The sequence below is a fragment of the Lepidochelys olivacea genome (assembly GCF_965140295.1).
Source record: "Lepidochelys olivacea isolate rLepOli2 genome assembly, chromosome: 8".
NCBI lineage: Eukaryota > Metazoa > Chordata > Testudines > Cheloniidae > Lepidochelys > Lepidochelys olivacea.
In genome coordinates, this window is record NC_140418.1 from 102865127 (window position 1) to 102883988 (window position 18862).

Genomic DNA, 18862 nt, shown 5'->3' on the forward strand with positions numbered 1-18862 from the left:
AACAGAAGCCTTTACCTGGGTGAAAGGTCCAGCTGGGGAAGATCCTGACTGTTCAGGGATCCAGACTCCCAACATCCCCATACTAAGGTGAAAGCCCTGGAGCCTGGGGGAAGCAGGATGATAACCGAAAAGGGGCAACCACCTGCTGCACCAACTGCCTGACCCATAGGCAGCCATGGTGGGGAGTGGTCCCCTTTTACAAGCTGGAGGCAGGACATATAGCACTGGGCAGGCTGTCATAACTTAGAGCAGCCTCTGGATGGCTCTAAGTTGCACTAGGAGCAGTTTTGTCCCCTACAATGCCCTGGAAGGATACAGATGTCACATTTCTGCAGGTATCATTCTGCACCAGCAAATAATCATTGAGGACCCGGGTCTGTGCAAATATAGGCATTTCCACATCTGACTTTCCAATCTGCAGACATTTTTCAAATACAGAACCTTTATCTTCCAAATGTTGCTAAGGGCTTTCTCCAGAATGATTCCAGAAGGGTCAAGCCCTGAAATCCTGAAGTGGTTTTCAACCAGAAAGGCAGCGTGGATTGGGGGATAAAGCCCCAGGCTGAGAATCAGGAGATCTGGCTTGTATTCCCACTTCTGCTGTTGATTCTCTGTATGACCTTGGACAAACCCCCTTACTCTTTCTGTGCCTCAGTTTCCCCACATAGAAACCGGGGATGATCGCCGCTGTCTTTGTAAAGCACTTTGAGATGTATGGGTGAAAAGCACTAATGAAGTGCTCGTTACTATCAGGCAAAGCTTCCATGTATGCCCATGTGAGTGAGCATTGCCGGCAGAGGACTTTGTAACAACTGTATAGTGCTTTTTATCAATAGACCCCAAAGCACTTCACAAAGGAGGCCAACATCATTATCCCCATTCTTCAGATGGGGAAACTAAGGAACCGAGAGGTGAAGTGACTTGCTAAGGTCACCCAGCAGGCCAATGGCAGAGCCAGGAATAGAGTGCAGGTCTCCTGAGTCCCAATCGAGTGCTCTCTCCTCTAGGCCTCATGCTGGCCCTTTGCATAGGGAGCAATTTTACCCGATGTGCTTAGCCTGACAGACCCAATGGTGCCATCCAGAACAGCTCGAGAGTAGCGGGTAGCTGACATTTTTCTGTACATGGCGTCAGCACGGTGAAAGAATTTATTTTTTTTTAAGCAATGGGGGAGACTTTGACCCATCACATGGGGACTAGAGGCGCGGCTCTTCACCTATTTTCAATCTCATCTGGGGTAAGATCAGGAAAGTTTTGATGGGCTCCCCTGTGTCCCAGTGCTTCATGGAGGGCAAACCTGGCCAGTCATTGGAGAAAATCCCTCACATGCAGTATCATAGGCCTAGTGTAAACACTGAAGTTGCACCTGATGCATTAAAAGCTCATGCTTTAGGGTTTCTGCCAGCCAGCTGCAGAGGTCAGGAAGTGATTCCCCCTTCCCCCAGTGTGTTCTGTGGTTTTAGCTCCTTCCTCTGACTCATCAGAGATGGCCATAGCTGGAGCAGGGACAATGGATGGGGAGGGTCAGGGCTCTGAGGTGGCACCAAGCGTTCTCTCTCCCAGGTGTTTGGGTGGCTGTTTGTTGCTCACATGCCCGGGGTCTAACTGATCACCACATGTGGAGTCCGGAAGGAATTTTCCCCCAGTCAGATTGGCAGTGACCCTGGGCAGGGTTTCAGCTTCCTCTGCAGTGTGTGGCTGGGGTCACTTGCCAGGCTTATCTGGGTATATAATCGTTTCCCTACCATTACACGTGCCTTGGGCACTCGTGTACCTTGATCCCTCCTAGTCTCTGCCTATGGGACACAAGAGTCTGGTCTCCTGCGGGCTGTAATATTTTGGTCTAATTTCAGTTGTTGGATGTAGGGTGTGGTTGCCAGGCAGTGTTTGTGGCCTGTGGTATACAGGAAGTCAGACTAGCTGAGCTGCTGGTGACTTCTGACCTTCAACTCTATGACTCTAAAATTGGCTTAAATTTGCTGACACCAGCTAAACCAGTTACAAACCCATAAGAATGCCTTGATTTTTATTTAAATGCCTCTTCCATGTGTAGCTAAGGCCAACTTTCTCCTGGCACCAGAAAGGGGAAAATCACAAAAGATGAGCTTCTTCTTCCTTTGCCTTGAAAGATGTGACTCAATCAATGTAATTTTGTCTGGTCAGGTTTGCCATTACAGTCCTTCTGCGCCTCACCCATGGAGTTAGCACATATCCCTGCGTAACCATCTGTTACTTTTTCTTTTAATTGACCTCAGTGCGATTTCTTCTCCGTATTGAGCCTCTGTTCTCCAGCAGGGATGTGAATTATTGACTGATCTGCTTCAATGTTTAAGAGGTTACGAGGGCCATAAAACGACTGGAGGCTGATCAGAATGAAACATAAAAGAATATGCAAAAGCAAATGTTCGCTTGAAAAACCAGGACAGAACAATACTGAAGACTAGAAACAGCAGACTGAAGGGCGAGAGAGGCTTTTATATAGATACAGGCAAAGCATCTTGACCTGAGCTAGGAGTTATATATAACATCATCCAGGTGGGAATTTAATTGAAGAACAAGGACTTGAAGTGCAGGCTAAGTGGCCAGACTGTGCAACTGACACTGGTCGGTTGCATAGCTATCCGACATCACAATGTGGGGGGTTTTAGCAATAATTAGTAGCTTTCCCTTTTTTTTCTGGTTGATTTGGTTTGGGTGACGTATGCTGGTGTCATGTCTTGATACACTAATGATAAAAAAGGCCGAATGAAACAGGGGAATTGGTGGACTTACAGAAGGAGGTCTAGAGGTCATGGAGGTCAGTTATCTTAGCACTGAACACTCCTTGGTTCTTATGGTAGCAATCATTATGGCTCATTATTTTGAAGTTTCACTGTGTGATGCTGCCTAAGATAATTCCGCCGGGGGCAATGAGGGAGGACTGTAGTAGATAGAGCTGGTCAAACAAATGCCATCAAAACAGTTTTCTGTTGGAAAATGCCATTTTGATGGAACTACATTTGGTTTCAGAGTAGCAGCCGTGTTAGTCTGTATCGGCAAAAAGAAGAGGAGGACTTGTGGCAACTTAGAGACAAAAATTTATTTGAGCATAAGCTTTCGTGAGCTACAGCTCACTTCATCAGATGCATTCAGTGGAAAATACAGTGAGGAGATTTATATACACACAGAACATGAAAAAATGAGTGTTATCCTACACACTGTAAGGAGAGCGATCACTTAAGATGAGCTAATACCAGCAGGAGAGCGGGGGGAGGGGAGGGAGAAAACCTTTTGTAGTGATAATCAAGGTGGGCCATTTCCAGCAATACATTTTGTTGTTGTTGTTATTGCAAACTCATATCCATTTTAACGAAATTGTATTTTTGTCTAAAAGAGGAAAACCTATTATGACAATGTTGACGTGGGACATTTTGACAGTTTTGAAACAAAGATTTGATTTATTTCTCTTTCAAAATGATTTTTTTGAGACCTTGCCTTTATATTAAAAAAGAAGTTAAATTACAAATGGCCAGAATTGAAACAAAGTGGATGGATTGAGCCAACATGAGAACCATTCTGGAATTTTGTTTAACAAAAGTTTTTGAAATCTTGGCTTTCCATCGCAATTTGGGACAATCTTTGTTTTTTGAACTCTCCGTTTTTTGCAGGATATAAAATCAACTTTCTGACCAGCTCTAATATTAGCCCTTTATAAAGGTCAAACCAAAGCAAATTAGGTCCTCATTCACCACTGCATTCCTCCAGTTTTATACTGGTTCAAGTCCATTGTATTCAACTGGTATGGTGTAATGACAGATCAGGACCTCAAGGTTTGCAATATGGTATCATGCAATTATCCAGGTCCCTCTCTCCTTGTATTTTGGCTTGCACCAGCCTGGCTGATTCCAAGGATACTCAGACTAGTCCAGTAAAAGTCCAGAGCTGTTGCTCAGTATAAGTCAATGAGCTCCCAGCCCCTTTATCTGTTTCTTCTTGGATGTTGTTCTTTCTCCCCTGCTTGCAGACTTCGCAGCAATGAGGCTGCAGAAATGACAGCAGAGCTCCCTGACAGTAGGAAATCATTGCAACAAAGGGACGGGGTGGGGTGACAGCTAGAAAATGTGCTGGGAAACAAAGAAGAAAGGGTTTCTGCTGCACAGGGCACTGGTCTGGGAGTCAGGGGCTCTGGGTCAGAGTCCTGGCTCTGCTACAGACTCCCTAATCAAGTCAACCTCTAGGGAAAATCCCACCCCAGTCAGCATAAAGTTTACGCCCCATTTAAAATCCATCCTGAGAATGGAAATTGGGATTATGTAGTGACCAGCGCCGGGGGCCAGGGGCATTTCATCACTCGGTTTTTGGCCAAAATATTTCAGTTTCGGGGAGTTTGGTTTAATTCTCCACAGAAACCAGACGCTTCTTGCAAAAAACTGAAACCCAATTTTCCCCTGAAAATCAGTTTCAATGGAAATTTTTCAGCCAGCCCAAATTATATTCTGCATATTAAAATCCCCACTGCAGTTTGGATGCATCTAAGACTCCAGCCCTAGACTTCTTACTAGCATTGCTGTTCACCTTTATACACTTATTGTGCTTTAGCCCAGAGGTAGTTGCATGTCTGTGTTGGCAAAGTGAACTCCAGTACCATACAATTAGTTTGCACAATCAGCCAATGAAGTTTGAAATGAACTTTGAGGGCCATCGAGATGAAAGATGCTCTCTGAATATAAGATTCATTGTTCTCAGGGGCCTGAGTGTTAGTCAGATAACAGTGGCTAAATATGGACCAATCACTGGGAGACAAGCCAGTTATAAAACCCCAAGCGTACCGATGCTGTAGACCTACTGCCAATTAATATTAACGCTAGCGAATAGAATGATCTCTGCATTTCTGTGCGGAGGAGTGGATAGTCCTCAGTGATGCATATTGACGTTGCAGCAAGACCAAGCAATGAACTTTGTTGGCTTGCTAGCACAGACTGTTTAGCATTGCCCCAGCTGAGATTAGCACATCTGGGCACATAAAGTGAGAGGGCCATAACATGAAAGCCTGAAGATGCTCGGAGAAGATCCCTTCAGGTTTGCAATGGTTTGTGCCTCAAACACACCAGACGTGCAAATTTCCCCTTCTGCCTCCCAGCCAGGCCACTCGACATCGCTCCGATGTCATAAGGGGGCTATAAAAAGACCCACATCTGGCTGGGGGGGAGGAGTTCTCCAGGGCAGGCATTGCATACAGCAGGCTACAGCTGTCCTATGCAGGACAAGCCCCAGTTGTGCCAGGGGCTGGTGGGTAGAGGGGTGGGTTTGTCATGCTGTGTAGGGGCAACACTCTTACTCAGCCTTTGGGCTACTCAGGTTATATCGGGGGGGCCCAGGAGCAGTCCAGGCTCCAGGAGGCACAAAGTTGGTATAAAGTCCTTTTTGCCCTCCATCCAAGAGGTCTTGCCCAGGCTTTACTCAGAACCTTTCCCCAGCATCTAAAACATGCACAGACAAGACTCCACAGTGACCCTGACACAGTCTGTAAATATTTTGTAAATGTAAAAGTAGTGCCTCCTGAGAGAACCAGCAATCCATTTAAACAGTGCAATTAATCACCCAGAGCCTCTTTTTTCGGAAGAATAAAATAACCAGCAGGCTGCTGTGATAATTTCGGTGGAAGAAATATGCAGCCTGGGGCAGGGGAAGAAAAAAGAAAAGAAAAAAGCAGCAGCATTGCAAATCCATGGAGTGGTTTCTTTTTCTATTTTTTTCTTCTTCTAAATAACGTGATGTTCGTCTCATCATAATTCGTCAAAGCTCATTTCCCCTGCAAGGAAAAAGTACTTGGCTCCAATTTATGCAGCAGAGGGATATGTGAATGTCGGAAATTGGATCATCTCCGTCAGTCATTTGCAATGTAAACTCTTTGTGCAAACATCCCCGATCACTTTGCAAAATTACCCAAATAATGGCTAAGCAATACGCACATGCTCATAAGGGAAGCTAAGAGATTAAACAAAACCCAGCGCTTATAATCAGAGTGGCTCTGGGGCAGGAGTAATTGCAGTATCATACATGCTGATGTGCATGAGGGCACACAGCCCCCTTTTTCTAAAACAATATTTCCATTTGTTTATAATTTGATGTATTAAATTCACGCCCCCGTGCACACACTTGCATTAATAAGACACCACGATACAACATTTAATGTTGGGCTGTGAGCAATTGGCTGCCAAAAGAAGGCTCCCTGATTTAACAGCTACCCACTGTGTTCTGTGCTAGATGGAATCACAGTCCTTCTTAAATAAGAGGCAGGTTTGAAAGAAAACTTCTACAAGAGAAGACACAAACAGGCTTCAACCCAGCTCAACTTCCAGCTTTGTGTCCCTGGGTTACCAGGGCTCACACCCTGCCTGGAATTCCAAGCAGCACGCAGAGACCTCTAGTGGGTGAATAATGTAAGTCAACCTAGCATTACACCGCTGGTGTAAAAATATAAACACAGGATGAGGAAACAGTCGTTACTCAAGATGAGTATTCTCCTCTCATTACCAAGGACAACCCCAATCCAGAAGACAGTCATCTCTCTTATTCAGTATGAGGCCATCCTAGCCCTTCCCCATGCTGCTCCCATCAGTGAACATTCAAAGAAACCCCTTCAACAGAAATCATTTCCCATCCCCCACCAGTTGGTCTCTACACCTGGAGCCACTCTGGGTTCCAGGCCAGCTGTTCTGCAGCCCTGGTCTCTGCTACAGGAGTTTGCTGCCAGAAGCATGGAGAAGAAGCTCGTGATGGGAAGGTTGGTTTCCAGGTTCGTTGCTGTCAAGAATTGCAAGCTGGCCTTATCTATCAATCGGCATAGCCCTGTCCTTCTCCTCTGCACAGTGCCCCCTGGTGGCCTCCTCACAGCTCTGAGCATTAGTGAGGCTTCAGGTGCAATGCACTGTGGGATTAGTTAATTTCACCTATTGTCTTTCTACCAGATCACCTTGCACTTTGTGGCAGAAGGCATTAAGCACTATAGCTCACCTCGGTGTATTCCCACTGTGCGATTGACTGAGGCTGCTTTATTTAGCGGTGAAACACAAAGACTGCCTGCCCAGGATGTGACCCTCAGTGAAACTGCCAGAGCCGGGGGGAGGAGGCACATAATGTCTATGAATGACCGAAATGTACAAGGCAGACATCCACCACACGAACACTGAGCATGAATGAAGCGTTTGATGAGTAAACAGAATGGAATTTGTGTAATATCAGGCAGTCACAACAGAAGGCTTTGAAAACCATTGTCAGCAGGCGTGTCAGTAACTGGGTATCAGAGTGTTCTCATGTTGTTACATAACCCTCCCCTACACGCTGTGTCATAAATATAAAGGGAAGGGTAAACCCCTTTAAAATCCCTCCTGGCCAGAGGAAAAATCCTCTTACCTGTAAAGGGTTAAGAAGCTAAAGGTAACCTCGCTGGCACCTGACCAAAATGACCAATGAGGAGACAAGATACTTTCAAAGGCTGAGAGGAGGGAGAAAAACAAAGGGTCTGTGTCTGTCTGTATGATGCTTTTGCTGGAGACAGAACAGGAATGGAGTCTTAGAACTTAGTAAGTAATCTAGCTAGGTATGTGTTAGATTATGATTTCTTTAAATGGCTGAGAAAATAGCTGTGCTGAATAGAATGAATATTCCTGTCTGTGTGTCTTTTTTGTAACTTAAGGTTTTGCCTAGAGGGATTCTCTATGTTTTGAATCTAATTACCCTGTAAGGTATCTACCATCCTGATTTTACAGAGGTGATTCCTTTATTTCTATTAAAAGTCTTCTTGTAAGAAAACTGAATGCTTTTTCATTATTCTAAGATCCAAGGGTTTGGGTCTGTGGTCACCTATGCAAATTGGTGAGGATTTTTACCAACCTTCCCCAGGAAGTGGGGTGCAAGGGTTGGGAGGATTTTGGGGGGAAAGACATGTCCAAACTACGTTTCCCAGTAAACCCAGATAAAGTTTGGTGGTGGCAGTGGAAATCCAAGGGTAAAATAATTTTGTACCTTGGGGAAGTTTTAACCTAAGCTGGTAAAAGTAAGCTTAGGAGGTTTTCATGCAGGTCCCCACATCTGTACCCTAGAGTTCAGAGTGCGGAAGGAACCTTGACACGCTGCGATGGTGTAAAAGGGCTGCAAACAGCCTGCAAGGGTTGAAGGAGGCTGCCCCATGTCACACACTGTCTTGGGCTCCCTTAGGCAAACCTGCCCTGGTCCCTCCATAACCTCTGCCACAGGGTGTGTGCCAGAGTCAGGGATGGGAGAGTGGGTCTATCGCACGCAGCACCGTGGGTGACTCTAGGCTGGCCCATGGCAGCCCATGAGCTGCTGCTGTAAATTAGAGCAGATGTAACCCACCCAGTGGGATGCTTTGTCCCCCTCTAGTGGGGTTGTGGCTGATCCGCTTGTAATAGCTGCAGCTAAAAGTTACAGGCTGTTTCCACTCAGGCACTAAAAGCTTTAGGTTCACAGGTCCTGGGTTCAGTCCCTTCTGCCAATGACCCACTAAGAGGCGTGATGGAATGCAGACCCTGAAGCAGCCCTGAATTCCCCGGCACACAGAATATCCGCCTTTGGCCCACAACACCATGGGCTGCTCCATCTCCTGGAGGCACATCAAGGAATATCAATCTTAGATTATAAATCTGAATGACAAGACTCCCATTGGTTCCAGTGGGATCAGAATTTGGCCCCATATGTGTTTAGTTCCCTGCTGTGTGCTGAGCAACTAAACCATCCATTATTTCCACCTTTTTAAAGGGAGAAAATAGCCATTTAATACTATTACCATACACAGCTGCTGATTCAGATGAGACATTAAATCAGTGGCTATTTCCAGCTAATCATTTCCTCCTTTGCTGCCAGATCTGTGGACACATGTTTCTCTCCACCTTCAAACTCCCTGTTTTGTGGTTTTTAGGCACAGCCACTTTCTGTGAAGGTAAGATCAGCATTCGAGTGTTTTCTGCGTAGAGATTCATTGTTATTCACACGAGGCCAGCATTGTACAAAATCATATCATTCTAATGGGGTTTTTGCGGGGGGAGGGTGGCTTTGCTTTTTTAACATACACCTGAGGCTCAAACTACGTCTCTGATCCTCCCTAAATTAATGCCAGCTGCTCAGGATTTATCTTGGCTGGTGCACGTCTCCCACTGTCCCAGTGGGGAAGCAATATTGAAGTTATTCAGGGTGAAGTTTGGGACTCCAGGTTAAGGGTGTGTCAGACCGACACATTGAAAAATGGCTGTAAAAGATGGGCGTTCTCTGTGGATCAGGCTCAGAGAGGTACATGTGATACCCTGAGGAGTTCAGTGCCTCGGGCTGTCAAGTTAACACCTTTCATTAGCATTAAATTGACTAAGAACATGGGGGCACAGATAGTTGACTCAGGTTTTCTATCAAGGCTACAGGAGGGAGCTTGCGGTGAGCTTTCACACTGAATGCCCCACAGGTCTGGGGAGAGCCTGGACATTATAGAGAATTGTTTGGTTTTAGTATACGAGATGGAGCTGATCCAAACACCCCTGAAACTCTGGGATGGTTGAAATCCAGATCTGCATTGCTGTGGCCTGGACTCATTGTCATCAACCTTGTTAAAGGAAGGAAAGGTGTGACGGGTTCTCTGGGGTGCAACCTGGAACTGGGGTACCACTGAGCCCTCTGGCTTGCCAGCCTGGGCTCCCTCTCACACTGTGATGTTGTGCCAAGCTGCAAACCTCTCCAGGTCCTGCATTTACATAGGCAGGGACACACCCAGCTGAGTTACATGAATGCTTTCACCAGCCACTCATGAACCAACAATAGAGAGACTCCAGCCAATTCCCCACAGCTCCCCAGCCTAGGAACCCAGAGCTGTACTGTCTTGCCCTGGTCAGAAATCTGACCAGTGGGCGTTTATTACCCAGTCCGCCCCTCCCTCAATGTGGAAAGGGCATGCAACAGGTTTGGTTCCTGAGCACATTCCCCCAGCAGTTCAAGCAAAACACACTGTTTTAGGGAAAATATAAAACAGATTGCTTAACTACAGAAAGGTAGTTTTTAAGTGATTGTAAGTAGTAAGCATATGGATCAAAGTTGATTATCCAAGAAATAAAAGTAAAGTCACAATCTGAGTTCTATAAATGAGACAGGATGTGAATCAAGCAGTGCTGGTAACATTCCTTCATGCACAGGCTGGGATCCTTCTTTTCAGCCTGGGACCACCTCCCCAGTTCACTCTTTGTCCTCCAGACATGTTTCCAGGTGTTGTGTTGTGGGGGGAGTGAGGCCAAATGATGATGTCACTTCCCCGCCTTTATAGGTTCTTCCAGCTTGTTGGAAAGATCTTTTGCTATGATCTAAATCAATCAGTGTCCGTTGTCCACATACTCCCCCTGAGAGGTCTCCATTGCATATAGTTCCTGGGGTAGTCCTTGTGAGTGTGTATTCCCCGTAATGGGCTATCATCCATGTCTGGCTGCTCCATTGTTGTACCTGAAAGGCTGATTGTGGGTGTTCCCAACCTTACAACATATTTCAGGAACACACACATAGCAAAACTTTATAACACCACATGCAATGACAGCACATCCACTCCAACTGGATATTAATGTTCAACAGATCCAGACTCTTAAAATGGTACCTCGCAAGGCAGACTTTGTACAAAGCATATCACCAATGTCAATATGGGGGTGCCAGGGTGTTGCTTTGGGGTACAGTGTGTCATAGAAGGGCTTCTTAGGAAGAAATTAGAAGTGATGGGAGAGCCCTGCAGGTTCTTGTGATAATCCTGCTTCCCCTTGGGTTTTAAAATAATTCCACATGCTCTCTGCTGTTCCGCGTCCTTGTTACTGATGCAAGACTATTGCTCATGGCCACGTAGCATAAGGCAACACGATAACACTGTTTGTGTGAGTGGGTGGATCTTGATATCTGACACGGGTTTTCATTAATAAAGACTTAAAAAAAAGCCACAACCTTTCTCTCCATACTCCCCTGCAAACTTCCACCCCATGGTCTTTTATTTGCATGGGATCAGATTAGATTTTAGAGGCCGCAATCTGAGCCATGCCAGGCACTTCTCCACTAGACTGCTTTGGTGAGCAATAGAATTCTATTCCTTTCTTCCTGCTTGACAGCCTGGGATTGCCCCAGTTTTAATTAAGTGATAAATCTTTGACTCACGGCAGAGATCTAGCCATAAACAGGGGCTGATAAATACACCAGGATTATACCCATGTCTTATCTGAAGCCAGAGCGCCACACGGTTACACAAACCAACGCAATCTGTCTCCATTTGAATTCCACTAATAATTGAAAAGACAGGAAATCTGCCCTCTGCTGTAATTAATTTCACTTGGTAAATGCAGTAGTATTGGGTAAATATGTCATTTTGTTTCAGAAGGTTTTAAAAAAAATTGCTTACTGACGATTACATTCGATAGGACTGAGAGATATAATACAAGGTCTGTCAGGATTTACTACTTGCTTGTTGCATGCAAGCAGCACTGATGATTATATTTACACTGTTGATTCAAACCTCTTTCTGTTTATTAACTGTAATGGTAAATGCTCCAACAAGTAAAGCCAACACTGGGGTTTTTTTGTTTCTTTGGTTGGTTTTTATTGTATGGTTTTTTGGCATTGTGGTAGGGCTCTGACCCATGCTAAACCGGGCTCTGAAGTGTCCCTAGCCTCTGTTTGCCAGAAGCTGGGGATGGATCACTCGATGGCTACCCGTTCTGTTCATTCCCTGTGAAGTACCTGGCATTGGCCACAGTTGGAAGACAGGATACTGGGCTAGATGGACCCTTGGTCTGACCCAGTGTGGCCATTCTTTTGTTCTCTGTTGTGGCAGATTTGTCCACATGTTGTAAGAGACAGTCCTTGCCGTAGAGAACTTACAAGCTCAAGAGAGAGCAGACTTGGGAAGGGAAACTGAGGCACATAATGGGGACATGATTTGCCCTAAGTTACGCAGCTGGTCAGTGTTCTACCTATTGGACCACATTGCTTCAGACAGTTGCGCCTTCCTGAGATAACTCCAGTACAAGAATCACACTATGGCTAAATTGCACGGTAGCTTTTGGGAAAGGGAGGGCAGCCAATGGCTTGATTAATTGATCTCATGCTTCCATCCTGAACTTCTGCAAACATATGAATCATGCACATATAAGTATGCAGACACTTAACGTTCTCTCTCTCTCAAGATATGAAAGCACAGCTCAAACATGCATATTTGCAAAAGTTTAAACTGGAAGTTTACATTCCAGTTTGCAAAGCCAATTTTCATAATGGAATAAACCAGTCACTTGATCTTCAGAAGGCGGGACAGAAGTTGAGCTGAGCCAGTAATTGTATTTATATACCTCTGTCTTGTGAACAGGATAATCATTACTGGGATGCACTCTGAGTGAAGAAGAATACAGATTGCAGTCGGAGAGCTCCAAAGGGTCAGAAAAGTTCAGTCTGATGATATCAGTGTTGTTGAGAGGTTGGGGGAGCCACTGGGCTGTGCACTAGGCTGGGACTCGGGAGAACTGGGTTCAGTTTCTGGCTCTCCCACTGATTTCCTGTGTGACCTTTGGCAAGTCACATAATCGCTCCAGGCCGCAAGTCCCCAGCTGTGAAGGGGGGGTAATATTTCATTTCTCCCTGGCTTGTCTGTTTTGTCAATGAGCTCTTCAGGGCGGGGATTGTCTCACGTGCTTTACAGAGCCTGGCACAGTAGGGCCTTGCTCTTGGTTGGGAACCAGGGGCAATGTTGTATTATAAATCATTTTATTTTCAGTCTCTCATTTTAGATCTCAGCACAAAAATCAAGAATAAAGGGTTTCAGTCTTAGCTGTAGTCTGAAGGGGAGCTGAACACGATCTGTCTGTCCTACTACCAATCACTGTAATATCTGCAATGCTCAAAGATGGGGAGGCTCCTAAATCCCTTTGAGAATCTGGCCTGCATGCCAGTCGTGTAAAACCAATCGTCCGAGCTACACTTGCCCTGTGAGAAAGAGCAGCTTTGCCTACCTGAGACGATTGTGCTGGGTTTGGCCGTTCCTGGATGACTGGCTTAGTGACTGGCTGCAGTGAGCAGATCTTGGGGAGAGGAGATTCTTGGTTGTGAAAGATCTTGTGCTCACGTAGGTGACGGAGACAGGCCAGATATCTACGTCGGCCACAGAAACACGAACTGGTTCAGAGAGATGCTGCTCCCGACCTGTCTGATACATGTACAGGCTCGTAGCTTGAAAAACCAAGGGGGTTGTGAAACCTGAGGGCTGCTCTAGCTTGCCTGGGGGGCGGCTGGTTCAAGCCATGGCTTGCCCATGACTGGGGGGAGGCAGAGAATGGTTTGGAGCATCGGGACTGAGTGTGTTGTCTTGCAGATGCCTCTTCTGCTCTGGCGTGGGCCCCATCCGACACTCAGTCACATCACACAAAGCAGCTACGGTGAGGGTGGAACAAGGGGGGGGGGCACTCAGACCCCTTCGCAAACCCCAGCTTAGGGGAGCAGCTCTACTGAGCCCCGTATGGGAATATATCCTATGAAACATACCAGCTCAGCTGCTTCTCACCCTAGATCAGGAACGTTGCCAGTGCGATGCTCCTTTGTCCAGCCCTTAAAAGGGCAATAGCAAAAAGTGTGCGTGCTGTGGACAAGGACAGGTTTCTGTCCGCGCTGCTGCTGCTGAAAGGCAGAAAAGCCCAGCCTGCCTCGCCCTTAAATCCCAACCTTGCAAAGAATTACAGACAACCTAAGGCCACCAAACTGGCCTGAGGCAAAGCAAGTGGTGACTATACAAGCTAAACAAGCTGTGTAGAATGGGGCTAGTGATATTTCCGTCCCTACAGAGATGCTGCTGGACCCTGATTAGAGAAGAAGACAGAGAGAGGGGGAATAATTATTTTATTAACAATTGTTGTGTATTTACAGTAGGGTTTGCTGTGCGCCTTCCCAGTACTCCGGGCTCCAAAGCGGCAGAGGAGTCTAGGGGGGTAGAGCAGTGGGCTGAGTCACAAGACATGGCTTCTATTCTTGGCTCTGCCATCAGCCTGCTGGGTGATTTAGGGCAAGTCGCTTGGCCTCTCTATGCCTCAGTTTCCCCACCCAGCTCTGTTTTCTGAACATTCCCATATCCTTCACTGTAGAGAACTGAGAGCCTCTTGAAACAGCAGGGGCAAGCATTTCCCCTTGTTACACCCACACAAATATTCTCTCTCACTGGATCTTTTGAAGGCTATCAACAGCTAGCCAGTCTGATGGGACTGCCAGGTGTTTGAAGAGGGGGGTCTAGCAGGCCCAGTGCATAGATGTTGCCAGGAGAGTGACTCATTCAGAATTTCAAATTTCCAGGGAAACCATTTACTGGTTGCTTCCTCCACAGCCCCAGCCAATCCTCTTCATGGGACTCCTGCAAGAAGGGATTCTGGCTGTTAGTTTTCACACACAGACTTTGTCAGCAGAGGGCACTGCATCACCTCAAATGAAATATCCCTGACAAATAACAGACCTGCCAGATACTCCTACATCTGTCCTGAGCTTTGGTTCTTCACGCACCTGCAGCAGGTGTCGCTGGGAGACAGGCCAGCTTTGCAGTCATTTGTCCACACGGCACTGGGTGTCACTGATTGGTTAATCTGAAGGGTTTCCAATCTGAATAAAGTTTGCAAATTAATTTTGCAAATTTTAACGCTATTAGTAATTCTATTACACTAGCGCCGAGAGCACTCGTGTGTTTTCAGGGCCCCGTTGTGCTAGGCACTGCAAGCACATGTACTCAGAAAGTCTCTGTCCCAAACAGCTTATGCGCTAAATAGGACATAAGAACATAAGAACGGCCATACTGGGTCAGGCCAAAGGTCCATCTAGCCCAGTATCCTGTCCTCCGACAGTGGCCAGTGCCAGGTGCCCCAGAGCGAATGAACAGAACAGGGAATCATCAAGTGATCCATCCCCTGTCGCCCATTCCCAGCTTCTGGCAAACAGAGGCTAGGGACACCATCCCTGCTAATAGTCATAGATGGACCTATCCTTCGTGAACTTATCTCATTCTTTTTTAAACCCTGTTCTAGTCTTGGCCTTCACAACATCCCCTGGCAAGGAGTTCCACAGGCTGACTGTGCGTTGTATGAAGAACTAATTCTTTTTGTTTGTTTTAAACCTGCTGCCTATTAATTTCATTTGGTGGCCTCTAGTTCGTGTGTTATGAGAAGGAGTAAATAGCACTTCCTTACCTACTTTCTCCTCACCAGTCATGATTTTATAGACCTCTATCATATCCCCGCTTAGTCGTCTCTTTTCCAAGCTGAAAAGTCCCACTCTCCTCATAGGACAAGACAAAAAATGGGCAGGAAAAGAAAGGCATAGAGAAAGGAAGTCTGTACTCTAGACAACATGGTCTCACCTTACATCTAAATTTTCAAATCTGTTTTCTAACAACTTAAAATAAAAGGGCAAAACCTATTGGCCAGCTGTATTGGGGATTTGGATATGTTAACACTTATCTTCTCTTTTCCTCTTGTCCGTGCCCTTTTCCAGCATTTTTAATGTATTCTCAGAAAGGGCCTCTGTGCAAAGGGCCACCAAAAGACCAACAGGCCCCTTACATCCTAATTAAGCCTTATTTTTGAAGCCCTACATGGGACTTATATGGGGCCTAGGCATTGCACTGTCCCTTCTCCATGGATGAATTGCGCCCTATCGATGTACAAAGGCATGGATGAGATTGTTGTGGTTGGGTCTAGGAACCCCCAGTCACAGATCAGGACCCCATTGTGCTAGGTGCTGTACAAACACACAATGACATCTCTGAACATCAGCGATATCAGGTGTACTACACAGACACACAACTGCACAGATTCCTCACGGGGCAGTCTTACTTGCACCCTGTCCTTCTCTAACACCTCTGGTGGATAAACCAAACTCCAGACACCTTCGGCTGGGAGCTAGGTGTACAAAATACCATGCGCATTGCCGGACACGAGAACACTAGCATGTCTTTGTTAAGACAGTATTTGGCCATTTCAACTCAACAGCTGTTAATATTCTTGAAGTGTGCCTGATCTGCCACCTTGCCCCAAAGCCAGGGGTCTGCCTTACACTAGGTGTGGTTATTTAACAGTTCTGTGGGGGTGGGGAGTTGTTTTTTTGCATCTAAAGATTTGCATTAGGGTAGACTTGTTTCTCTAGAGATAGGGAAATGGAGGCATAGGGCAGGATTTTGCAAAATGCTCTCAGCACTCAGAAGCTCCTATTCTGACACTTCGATGCAACATGCTGAAAATCCGGCCCATGGCAGTGCCAGTCTTTTTTGTTCTGTATTTTTGTACAGCTCCCAACACAATGGGGTTCTGGTCTATGACTGCAACTCGTTGGTACTATCAACAGAAATACTTAATGATAATAATAAGTAGCATCCTTTTAATCACAGGTGCTTTCTGTCTTGAGAGCCCCCGAGTTTTTTAAAGCAATACATAAAACCAACACTAGATGACACTACAGATATTTTACTCTGGTCCAGCTACTCTGCAAACTGAAGCTAAAATAAAAACTACAAAAACTCTGGAAAAGTTCAGGATATCGCTAAGCCTCTTAATTTAAAAGACGATGTCAAGTGTCTGGAAGAAAGTCCTGCTCCTTGAAGCTGCTTCTCCCATCTCATTCAATAAGAAAGGTTTTTTCCCATAGGTAATCAGCACAGGGCTAATTCTGGGATGCCTGAAATAGCCAAATACAGAGTGATTCTGGGGAGGGAGAAGCACATTTGATTTTAATTGTCATAAAATAATCCCTCTCTGAAGCACCTTTCACCCAGAGAGGTTCCGACACCATGTGCTGACTAGAAATCACATAACCTGCCAGTGAAATGGAGCCACCTTTGAGGGCATTGGAAGATACATATTCTGTGCCAGCAATGTCATATGATGGTTGTGCTTCGTATAAGGGCTTTGGGGTAGGAGGGTGAGGTGATAAGCAATTTTTCAGTTACTCTAAGCGATGCATTTAGGAATGTCTTTGACAGTACTATAGGCCACCAAGACTGTGGCCTTTGTTTGGGTGGAATCATCGCTTTCCGGGAAACAGCCCAGGAGGAATTGCTAATCACGGGCTTCTAAAAATGAGTAGCAGATGCCATCTGATTCCAAGAGAATGGAATGTGGCCCCCGATCCTGCAATGAATGGTGCACGGATGGCTCCCCACTGATGAAAGTAGGGGTCTGTGCAAAAGCAGGAGACGGATCTACTAACAGTCAGATTCAGTGCAGGATCAGGGCCTAGCTTGCCCTTCATGGCATTGAGTACCATGCATGGATGTCTAAGTGCTGTTAATTTTTCATTTTTTCCCATCACACGTTTGCTAATAGATCTAAATGCATTTGTTGACCAGAATTCACACCCGTAAAAGACAGCCATTATGCACATGCGTAGGTGGTCCAATCTGCAGATTATTTGGCAGTCGTAATCTTTAAATGGGGGCTATTTTGGCATTTGTATAATCAAATCTGTCGCCTTTAAAAAAAAAAAAAGGGCAACACAAACCTTTATTTCCAAATATCCTTGGGCTGATTCCCCTATTAACAGACCTCAACCACTTTAGATCATAGAACCAGTCCTTATTTTGGAAAGGAAGAGATGCATAATTGCATGCTATCTATTCAGAACCAGGAAATATAGCAAGACATCCATATTTCTCATAGTTTTCTTTCTTTTCCTTCCCTTGTTTAGCCTACCCTGATGAATGAGTTTTTTCATGACAAAAATACTCCATACTCTAGTGTACTTTTTCTTCTTAGGCATGATGTCAGAATCAGAGATGGTGGTGAAAATTGGGATCTGGCTTTTGCAAACAAACTTAGGGAGCGATGAGGTGGTCTGTGATTTTGTTTCGGGACCAGCCTTAGTTAGGTTGGCGTTAACAAGCTAAGCAGCTTTAATCCTGGGTGCTGCTCAGCAATAAAATCCCACTCAGGATGGATTTGTCTCATGTGACGTTACTTGGATAGTAACAGGAATGGTCACGAATGGCTTTGGATCTAAAGGTTGCTTCTGTGTTATTAACATGGGCTATATTTTGGAGAAAGTTGAATGTCATATGTGCTTTAAGTGATTTAGGTACCTAAATACCTTTGAGGGTCCGGGCCTAACTCCCATTGATTTCAACGGGAGTTAGGCAATAAGTATCTTTGCAGATCTGGGCCTTGGGAGGCTAAGGTCCGTTGAAAGTCAATGCAACCTGGCCGCTCTTGACAATGTGTTGTGCGTTTTTTAACCAATATGCATCCGGAATTAAATCCCACCTTCACTGGTGCTACTTGGGTCTCAGCCTAAGCGGGAAGGTGCTTTAAACTCCCTGGGATTTGTGTGATGCTCAGGGATTCTATTGCCATGGCTGACCAAACAAACTCAGCTGCACCCGGACACGGACTAATCGCACTCTGAAGCAGAATGATGCCAGGTACACTGGCTCGTATTTGCTAACCATGTGGATTGCGTTCGCTTGGATTTGTTTGCATTCCGCCATCCTTAGGGGCTCACGTCTCATGCTGTCTCTGTCTCTGCCGGCCCCAGTCTTGTGAAACTCCTCATCACACCCTTCACCACACAGCAGCTCCTGTAGCGCTCAAAAAAGCTCGGCTCTGGAGGTACAGCCGTCCTTTGGCAGCTGTGGAAAAAGTCTATATGGACCTAGGAGGCTTATATGGGGCAACCCGCTGCCCTCTCTCATGGAGGGTCTTAAAGCGTTGCAGTGAATTGGCTTGTGTGCACATGCATTACTGCCCTCGCAGAACTGATCCACCGTGTGTCACAGGCTCCGTACTGCTAATGGCTAATGCAGATTTTCCTTTCACTCAGCTGCGAAGGGCTTGTGCTTTTTAGGTCT